A 9,495-nucleotide genomic window follows, 5' to 3' on the forward strand; every position below is an offset into this window, starting at 1 on the left:
CCCGCCCGCCCTCTCTTTCTTTCTGTTTCCGTCACGCTTCAGCTCACAGGGGGCGTTATCCGAAGCTACCCGAGTCCTTCCTTCTCATCCTCCGAAGAAAGGGGCGACTAACATTGCAGGCATCAGCCAGGGCCCTCTCCTGTCTCGCTTTTAGAGGGCTTCGGTGTTTCCGTTGACACATCCGGAAATCGTTGCTCCAGATTTGTTATTTCGGCTTAAAATGTAAATCTACTGCCACGTCCGTCCACCAAAGATACATAATCGTCTCAGGCAGGGGGGGGGGGTAGAATCAACCTTGAGGACAACGAGTGGTGGCGTTTGTTGTGGATCCTTTCGCTTTTTTGTGGTCCTTTCGCCCCAGGTCGCCGCGCGTTGCAGCCAGTCGCAGCGTTATATTGGCGGTGAGTGCGAGCGGGTGGTGCTTCACGTGCTCCACGTCCCGGCGCGGCGGCCTTGCGCGGGGCCGGCGCGAGACTGACAAGGGGGAGAGCACCGCAAATAAAGCCCCTCGAGGATGCCCGGCCCTCCTCCTCGGGCTCAGATGTGTGTCATTATTGGCAGAGTACTGAAGGCCGGTGCTCTGCCGCCCAAGCCCAAGGTGGAGCGGCAAAAGTGTATGTAGTTCGCCGCGTCAAAATGTGAGGCACTGGCGTGCGTCTGCGTTGCACAGCACAGTAATGACCGAGCTATAGATTCCATCGTGCGGCGCACACGTCTTTTTGATTTTTAAAAGTCAAAACGGGGAAGCCGCTGGCGAGCCCTCCTCGCGATTGGGATCTGCAGATGCGCGCCCCGCTGCTCCTATCGGCGGTCTCCAAACAGGCACCGCCGCGCAGCGCCGCGTCAACCAGGGCGTCCAATCAGCCATTAGCCCAAATCGGGTGATTAGTGCGGCGGCTGACAATAGGCAGTCGGTCCAATACAGGCCGCCCCGCGACCGACCAGCGCCGAGACAGTAACGGAACAGGGGTCCCCGATTCACTCGCCCCCAGGGGCGTAGGAACGATTTTTGGCCAGGGGGGGACAGCTTATCCGACCTTTTTGGCGCCCCCTTACGGCGACTAGCGCCCCCCCCCTCCCCAAAAAGTGCTTATCAATTAAGGAAAAATATATTCTTGCGGTTGTCTCAAACAAATGGTTTCATTTCCACTTTTCCTTATTTAAAGACACATTCCCCCAAATTTTTCTTGTGTATTAAGAAATACAGGGGCAAACAACTATCTCCCGCTCCTTTCAAAAAGAGTCAGACAAAAATGTGCTATGATTTTTCAATAGATCTTCTTTATCGTTTAAATGCGCGAGAAAGTGACAACGGACGAAGTTTGATGCGTAACTGTTATGTTTAGAAAATAGGAGCATATGCCATGAAGTTGTGGCTACAGAGAGGTAATGAAAAACACTGCGAGCGAAGCGAGCTCAAAAATTTTTTTGTGATTGGGGTGCCAAAATCCCCGCGGGATGAGGGAAGGGCGCCCATTTGCGCCCTTTCAGGGCGCATTCTGGCGCCCCTTCGGGGCGGGTTTGGCGCCCCTTCGGGGCGCTCAGGGGGGGGAGCAGTCCACCCCCTGCCCCCCCCCCGTTCCTACGCCCCTGCTCGCCCCGCTGCCCAGTCAGAAATTGAATGAAATCACCTGGTGATTTCTTACACACAATATGACCAAGTAAGAATACTGCGTTACTGACACTGTGAAAAATTTCCTAGTAAAGTTACGACATTTCTTGTAATTTGGAATTACAAACTAATGTTGTAAATTTACAGCGGACCATTTTTGCTCCCTGATTAATTCCAAGTCGATAGGAAGATGTGGTGTGGCAGATGGCGACCAGCACTGAGTTGGGTATTATTTACCTTTACCTCGTCCGAAAACGCAATCCACAGCGTTTTGAAATACACGGCAATCAAAAGAAAACAACATCAACGCGGAGACAATTGTCAAACCGGGTCTATTACAGCAGTGGATAGTCATTCCTCGAAGCGGAATCAAGATAAATCGTCTCGCCGTTAGAAAGAAATGTTTACAACCTGAAACGCCCACACTGATCTGTTAGACTCGTGCTAGCGGTTGACGACTCGGGGGTCGTTCTGAAGGAGAAAAACTACACTTAATTTTATTGTTATTTCGTAAGGGTAGGTCGTCCACATTGAATCCTGTGGTCCACAATTTCGTCAGATTTACGCTCTCACCGGATGAACTGATAGAGGGAGTTCGTAAGAAGGGGTGCTGGGGTGCTCAAGTATAAAAAAATGGAAGAGGACGTATCCCAACGTTGGCCAACACGTCACGGTGCCACATCGTTACAATTTTTCCTCATGTCAAAGAAAAAAATCTTGACGGGTTGTGTTGTGTTACCCGAATCTTAAAGTTAGTGCAGAACTGCAGTGACGCCAAGTACGTGTACTGTAGGCCCTGCTCTTGCCGAACAGAATTGCCGGAGCAGCGAAACAGAACTGGCAACACCGTTTGGTGGCATGGTACACCTTCTTGTTAAAGTACCATACGGTCTTTTAATGGCGGGCACTTACTTTTTGAAAAAGAAAGAGTTCTTGTCGTTTTGTTTTCCAGTGGGCTGCCTCTTTGCTCCTCGGCTGGCATGATGACATCACATCACGGCCGATACCGCTGTGTGTTCAACGAGAAGGGGCCCCGTGTTCTACAAGACACGCCTTCCTAATGACCGACGCTCTATTTCCTCACCTCGGAACGTACGGCGGCGGAGCAGCCCTCCTGTCCGGCCTGCGGGCTATTCAGACAGGCTCCAGGCAGGCTCCTCTCAGCCCCCTGGCAGGCTCCGGGGGCTCCAGGACCGATCCAGGCAAGCTCCAGGACGGCTCCAGGCAGGCTTCCAGAACGGCTCTTGGTGGGCTCTTGGCCGGCTCCGGCCAGGCTCTAAGAGACCTCGTTCCAGGCGTGTCGAATAACAAACACTGTGTCTTGATTGTTAGACACAGCCCTCGAATAGCACTGCACCACGCCAGGGGACACGGTCGTATGATAGCCGAACAAAGTTTTTATAGCTTCTCCACTGTAAAACAAAATATCTTGTACGACAACCAATTCTTGCTTGTCAATTAATACCAAATCGATACGAAGTGTTGTAAATTTACAATTCCAAATTGTAATTTTACGACTCACATTATAAAAACGTCCTCGTAAATCTAAGATACTATTTTCACATGGTGCTCCACCAGGTCGTTTGCAGTAGTTGCCTAGACGTTTGCTAAGTGTGCAAAGTTTGCACACTTCGTGCTGAGCAGTTCAAGTTCGACACCAAGAAAAGTGCCAACTTTCCTCATTTGGAGAGCACACCAATTGCGGTGTGCAACTCTCTACATTTGTTTTACAAAGTGACACTTGGGCACACGCGCGTATGCAAGGGCAGCGGGGGTCAATGAGGCGCAAGAACGCAATGGTCATTCCTCGCCTCATACTCTGATCTGAAATAGTCAGTGGCCCATATTTCGGACAAAATTCGTCGTATTTTCTTGATAACTCCTAATTTATTAGAGGTACGAAATTCGGCGCGGGAATGAAGAAGACCCTAGGCCCTACCTTTTCCCGTAGTGCAAAGTTTCATACCTGAATTTGTTTGCCTGCAAGAGCCCGAAATGTTCTGTCCGAAATTAGGAACAGAAGGTTCTTAATTTCGGACAAACTGTTCCTAATTTCGGACAAAACCGTTTGCCGCTCATGTACTGGCTCGGAAAACAGTTTTAGATATACAGGCGGGTAGGGCGGGTTCTTCCGATAAAAACAAGCCCTCGTACGACATTTTTGGTTCAGAAATAGGGTTTTCAGAGGCGTTTTCAACAATGCTTGCATCTAAAATTCTTAAAAAAGCGCAAAAGTTTTAAAAAGACTTAAAATTATGCTATATCTCAAAAACTATAAGAGATAGAGGGAAATTGACGAAATTTTGGTCCTAAGGATCGTCAAATGATGTGATTACTCATATATAAGACTTTGATTGGTACCTTATTAAGGAACGGAAGGCCGATTCAAAAGTGTCCGAAATTGGGGCCTTTTCGTATTTTGTCCACAGAAACCAAACGACGGTCCGTATCACCAATCCGAAAAATGGAGTAAGCTCAGAAATAGTGCTAGTATACTATATCCAAAAACTAGACTCCTATCTTACACGGCACCTCAGTGCTGACCAGGAGAAGTTGAACAAAGATTTTTGTCGCACATGTTTCACGAGTTGTTTTTGAACTTTAAGCGCGTGCCGTTCAATGGGGAGAAGTCGGATTGGGACCGCACCAGTCGTATGTTAAAGAGGACTTTTTCACCTTTCATTTGACGTCCCGGAAATTAAAATTGGTGAAAAACTATCGGATTTACGGTCGCCTGAAGCCAAAGAATCAATTTTGTCCGAAATTAGGGCTCATGTCCGAAATATGGGCCACTGACTAAATCGTATACGCCTTCGGGGGCAGACCGGATTGCTTTTGAGTTGATGCTAAATGCAAAGCAGTGTGTGCATCAGGATCGTCAAGATGCGCTCGGATACTGCACCGAAGGATCGAAGGGAGTTCGGGAGTTCGGGTTCAAAATCTGGAACAAAGTTTGCTCCTGTGCCCAAGGCGTTCGTCCAGGAACGCCGGGTTGTCTCGCCAAAGGGTCGGCAGTATTTGTTGCAGCTCAGTTCGCCACGGTGTTGCTCTAGCATGTGATAACCCATCATATGATGGCAGAGGCGCCCCCTTCGCGCAGGGTGCTCTCCACCGGACCTGAGGGGCGGCGGGGCGGGGCGGCGCCAAGGCCACGACGAGAGGGGCCTAAATGACGGTAACGCGCTCACTTTCACTCGGCGTGCTCCAGAGCGGCTGTGCGCCATCCCCCGCGAGGACGAAAACTGGACGCAGCGGCTCTGGACGCGGACGGGTCTCGAACCCTCGCCTGATCGTCTCGTCAGCCGCGCAGCATCAATCATCGCGCCACGCCACGCCACGCTACGCCACGCCACGCCTCGCCATATCGAGTAACGAGTGTTGTTGCGTCGCGTCACGTGTCGGCCACGTGTCGGCGACACGGTTTTACTTTCTACGCCCGGGTCAACGTGCGGCCGTGCGGCCCGGGTGTGGGAACATATGCATCCGAGCGGCGACCATATGATGGGGGTGTTGTGTTTCACACGGGGTGGTCGACATACCCCTTCCTTTATTTTGCTGATACTGTACCGCATGCAGGCGTGCGTGCGGGTGGCATAGTCACTCGGGGCTGTAAGGCAGGCGGCGCGCCGTGGTGACCGACGGTAGGCAAGCCCCCCCCTGCATGCGGTACAGTACAAGCAAAATAAAGATAGGGGTCTATGGACCACCCTGTATACCTTTTCATTCGGTCCGGTCAGTACTGGGTGCAGTTCAAGTACTCCAAGATATCCGAAGACTAGCAGCAGGGTCCATTTTGATCTATCGGCTAACCTTTGACACCCATAGTCCGGATTGGCCGAAGTTGGGTCTCCAAGGAAAAACGATACCACGTCTCGCTCAAGTCATAACCTTGGGAACGACTATCTCACGTTTGGGGGTTGTGCAGAATTTATATAGGAAGTCAGATACCCTCGAAGTCGCTACGTTGCTACTGCATCTTCAGCCTTAGACGACGTTTATGACCGAAAACCGAGCCGAAAACAGTGATTTTTCGCTTTGAAAACGACGTTGTTTGTTGTTCGGCCGCATATCTAGAAAACGAAGTGTCCCAGCAGTTGGAACTCAAGGCACTTCCATCGGCGTTTTGACGAGAAAAAAAATTACTTCGCTAAGCACTTTTTCTGCTGAGACAATTAAGATTGAAGACATGGTCAAACAACAAAAGACATCGTTTTTCAAAATTGAAAGAACTACTTTCGCATAGCGTACTGACTTTAAAGGTGTCTTCCTTGCTAACTTATTCGCATCAAAATCCGAGATTCCCTACCTGTCAGGGGTCTCGAAACGGTTGATGACCCTTCCCCTTTTCCCCGACGTAAAACCACGTGCCCTGGTGTAAAGGTTGGCAACACACTCTAACCATGCAGGTATAGCCCCTGCTCCTGCGTCTTTACACAACCACACACGTACGTGCGCACAGTAGAGCTCTGGTGGTACTTCCCTCCGTCTGTGACCCTACTGCCTTTCCGGGCGATCCAAAAGAATCCAGTTCGAATGCGATTTGCCCTTTTTCGTACACGATCTTTCAACGTCGTATACACATGGAGCTCGAAAAGGGGGGGGGGTGAGGGAGGGGGAAGGTACGAGGGGAGTAAACGACTCAAATTGGCCGCCAGTCAGCCACGACGGCCGCACTCCGCACTTCTCCGCACGCACTGGCGACGACCGGAAACTCGTACGAATTGCACCCGGCACGGCTCGGGAGGCAGGCGGGCTCCCGCCGCTGAGGCTCCCGCCTACTCTCCCCGGCCTTCCCCCTATGCCGCCTGCGCCCCTCATCCTTCCTGTCCAATCGTGCGTGGTCGATGAAACGCGAACAGGAGAAGAGTTTCCGCTTTTGGAAAATGAATCGTTTACAGTTATTTCCTTTTCCGCGTGTTCACTATGTATTTTAATTTAATCACGGCCCGAGGCGTTAAAGCGTGGGCCGTAGTAACTCATCGAATTCACCAGTAGTATAATGATACTGAATCCTAAATATATTTCAACATTTGACACTCACCTGTTTTCCGACATTAACATACCCAATTTTAGCTAAAATAGTGAGCCTCAAGCAATCCATCCCTATGACTCAGTTTTAGTCGTCTTCGCAATCATCGCTCCAACTCTGCTAATCCAAGTGCAGAAGTGTTCTACAGTTATAAGTATAGAAATAAAAAGTTCTGCAGTTCCAAGTGCGATGTTCTGACCATGATTAAGAACTTTTTTTTAGGACACCATCGTTTTCGTCTTCAAATTATCTTTCAAACGAGTATATATGTGATAGGGCTGCGACGTAAATTGAAACGGATACGAGTCCTCAAATTAACTCTAGAAAACTTTCGCATACCTGTTTTAATTAAAGTCGTAACCCTGTCAAATGCTTGTTTGAAAGAAAATTTTAAGACGAAGACGATGGTATCGTCAGAAAAAAGAATGTTTTTATAAGTCCTAGCCAGAAAATTGCACTTAGAACTGCAGAACTTTTTATTTCTACACTTATAACTGTAGAACAGTTCTGCACTTGGATTACCAGAGAATAGGGCGATGAACAAACATCGCTCAGTTCGGAGAGGTAAAGTCACTTTAATTTTTACACTCCTACGTATAAAATCTTACGCATTTACTGAAAGATAATGAACACCGCCCATGAGTGTGTGCAGGTGGGAGGCTTGTACTTGTAGTCTTGGAGGGCATGGTGGCCGTTAAAAAATGTTCAAATTTTTGTTTAAGCGGGAGATTACTTAGAACAGGCTTTCGGTTGCCTCACTTTCAGTTTCTGGTCAGCAGCCGCAACAGATCAATGAGCGCATAGGAGCATTCCAGCGTAAAGCCATTCGGCAGGACAGCTTTCGATTTCCTTGGATGGGCATCAGCAGTGGCGTGGTGGGGCGTGGCGGGCGTTGCGGGCGTTGCGGGCGGGGCTGGCGGGGCGAGGCGGGAGAGCTGGTGCTGGTGCGTTTGCAGTCGTGCATTGCAGCCGATTTTATATTTCTGACAATGCACGCCTCACCCGGGCTGCCCTGGGATGGGCTCTAGGTGCCTCTGAGTCTAGATGGAGGCTGGGCCACTCCCTGGGGCCTCATTGCGATCTATTTTTATACAAAGCTTCTGCTTTTTCGACAGTGACAGTGCCCAAGACTGTCTCTACCAGAAGACGAAGTGCCCCCGATGTTTCCCTAACTGAGTGATAATTTACCCGCAAAGCCAGATCAAGAATGACGAAAAACCTCGGACTCCCCCACAAACCAGGCCTGTTTGTATTATGGAGAAAAGAATAGCTTGTTTACTTTGCCTACGCAAAACCGTTCTAGATAGTGACGTTCCACTAGGTAACGCATCTGTGCGAGTACACAAGAGAGGGAACGTCAGAGGGTGCCCCCATAGTTGCACGTCTCACGAGCCCACTTAGCGCCTGCCACGCGCTGGGTAGGCTAACCCGCCAAGCAGCTGTGTGAAGATGACGGCCCGCCCAGAGCGCCCAGCCCAACTTCGGGAGGGGAGGGGGGGGGGGCGTTTGTCGCCCAATGTTACTTCGGCCTCGCGTCACCTCGGGGAACGGCACAGGAACTCTGATCACACAGGAGTTTTAACACCGAAAATGATTGCATCGCTGGTTTTTCAAGTAACCTATTGTGCTTATCGTGGCCTCTGAGGACAATATGGCCGGCTTCCTGGATTCCCTTCCTTCCTGCCATATCGCGTTTAAGAGAGGCGGTTATCACGTGGGCGCCGACTTTCGTCTCCTACCAGCGAGGGCAAAAAAAAAAAAAAAAAAAAAAGTTCGCCAAGCAGAGGTGATATGATTTTCAACATTTCTCGGTGCTTTTAGTGGTATCGCACGGCTCGGACCAGGAGCACTACTTCCCTCCCTTCCCAAGCGGCCGCGGCGGCAGCAGTAGCGCGAGTCATACCTCTCGGCGACAGCCATCATTCACGACTGAGCTTTCCCTTCCCTTCGGTTTCCAGTCGCAGTCACGGGTGGAGAGAGCAGCGCGGTCACCGATACCCACACCGACGGCTCCTCTCGGCTTACAATTACTCACCGGCAGCCGTTTGCAATTAACATGATAAATTAATTCGTGCTGTTTACTTTTTCAACCCCGCGGTCGACTCCCGCTCGCGGCCCTCGCGGCTCGCCGGTGTGACGTCGTCGCTTGCGGTGCAGCGCGGACAGAGGGGCCGGAGGCAGGACGTGAGCAGGTCGAGGTGGTTGATAAAAGAATGGCACTTGAAAGTGTCAAAGCTACAGGTTCGCCTCTAACAAAACGTAAAAGACGCGAGCAGCGAGTGGCTGGCCCAGGATGGCCGGGGTCGGAGCACGCGCCCTCGACGAGAAGCTGATGGTCGTCACTCGGCGGCGGCAGGCGGCCCTGACAAAGAGACTTGGGACCGTCCAGAAAGTGCCGCCATTTTACTCGAATTCATTCGGTAAATAAACGGCAGCTCGGCGCCTGCGAGACTCGGGGTAGGCCACCCCGCAGTACACGCGTGCCCTGCAGACATGACGTTGCCTACCTACCAGGCGTTATGAGGGCTTGTTGCAGGCCAGGCAGAGGCTGTTCTTGGCAGGTTCGTAGCGGGTGAACGACGGCCGCTAGGCCGCTAGGGGCCCCGTGGAGAGTGGAGATATGCGTAAAGGTTGAAAAACAAACAAAACAAAACAATTGATTTAAGTAGACTGAATAGCTTTATTTCGATAGGAAAGCAATTCATTCATTTGTGTGGAGATGCAAGTTGCGTCAAAAAAACGCACATTCAGACACATATCTTGGAATATTTGATACATATAGCAAAGAAAATAGTTGAAGGAAAGTCATTATAATTATAATGATACATTACACAGAAAAATGATTAAATTGAAT

Source organism: Frankliniella occidentalis, unplaced genomic scaffold (genome assembly GCF_000697945.3).
Source record: "Frankliniella occidentalis isolate FOCC.00 unplaced genomic scaffold, Focc_3.1 Scaffold17, whole genome shotgun sequence".
Classification (NCBI taxonomy): Eukaryota; Metazoa; Arthropoda; class Insecta; order Thysanoptera; family Thripidae; genus Frankliniella; species Frankliniella occidentalis.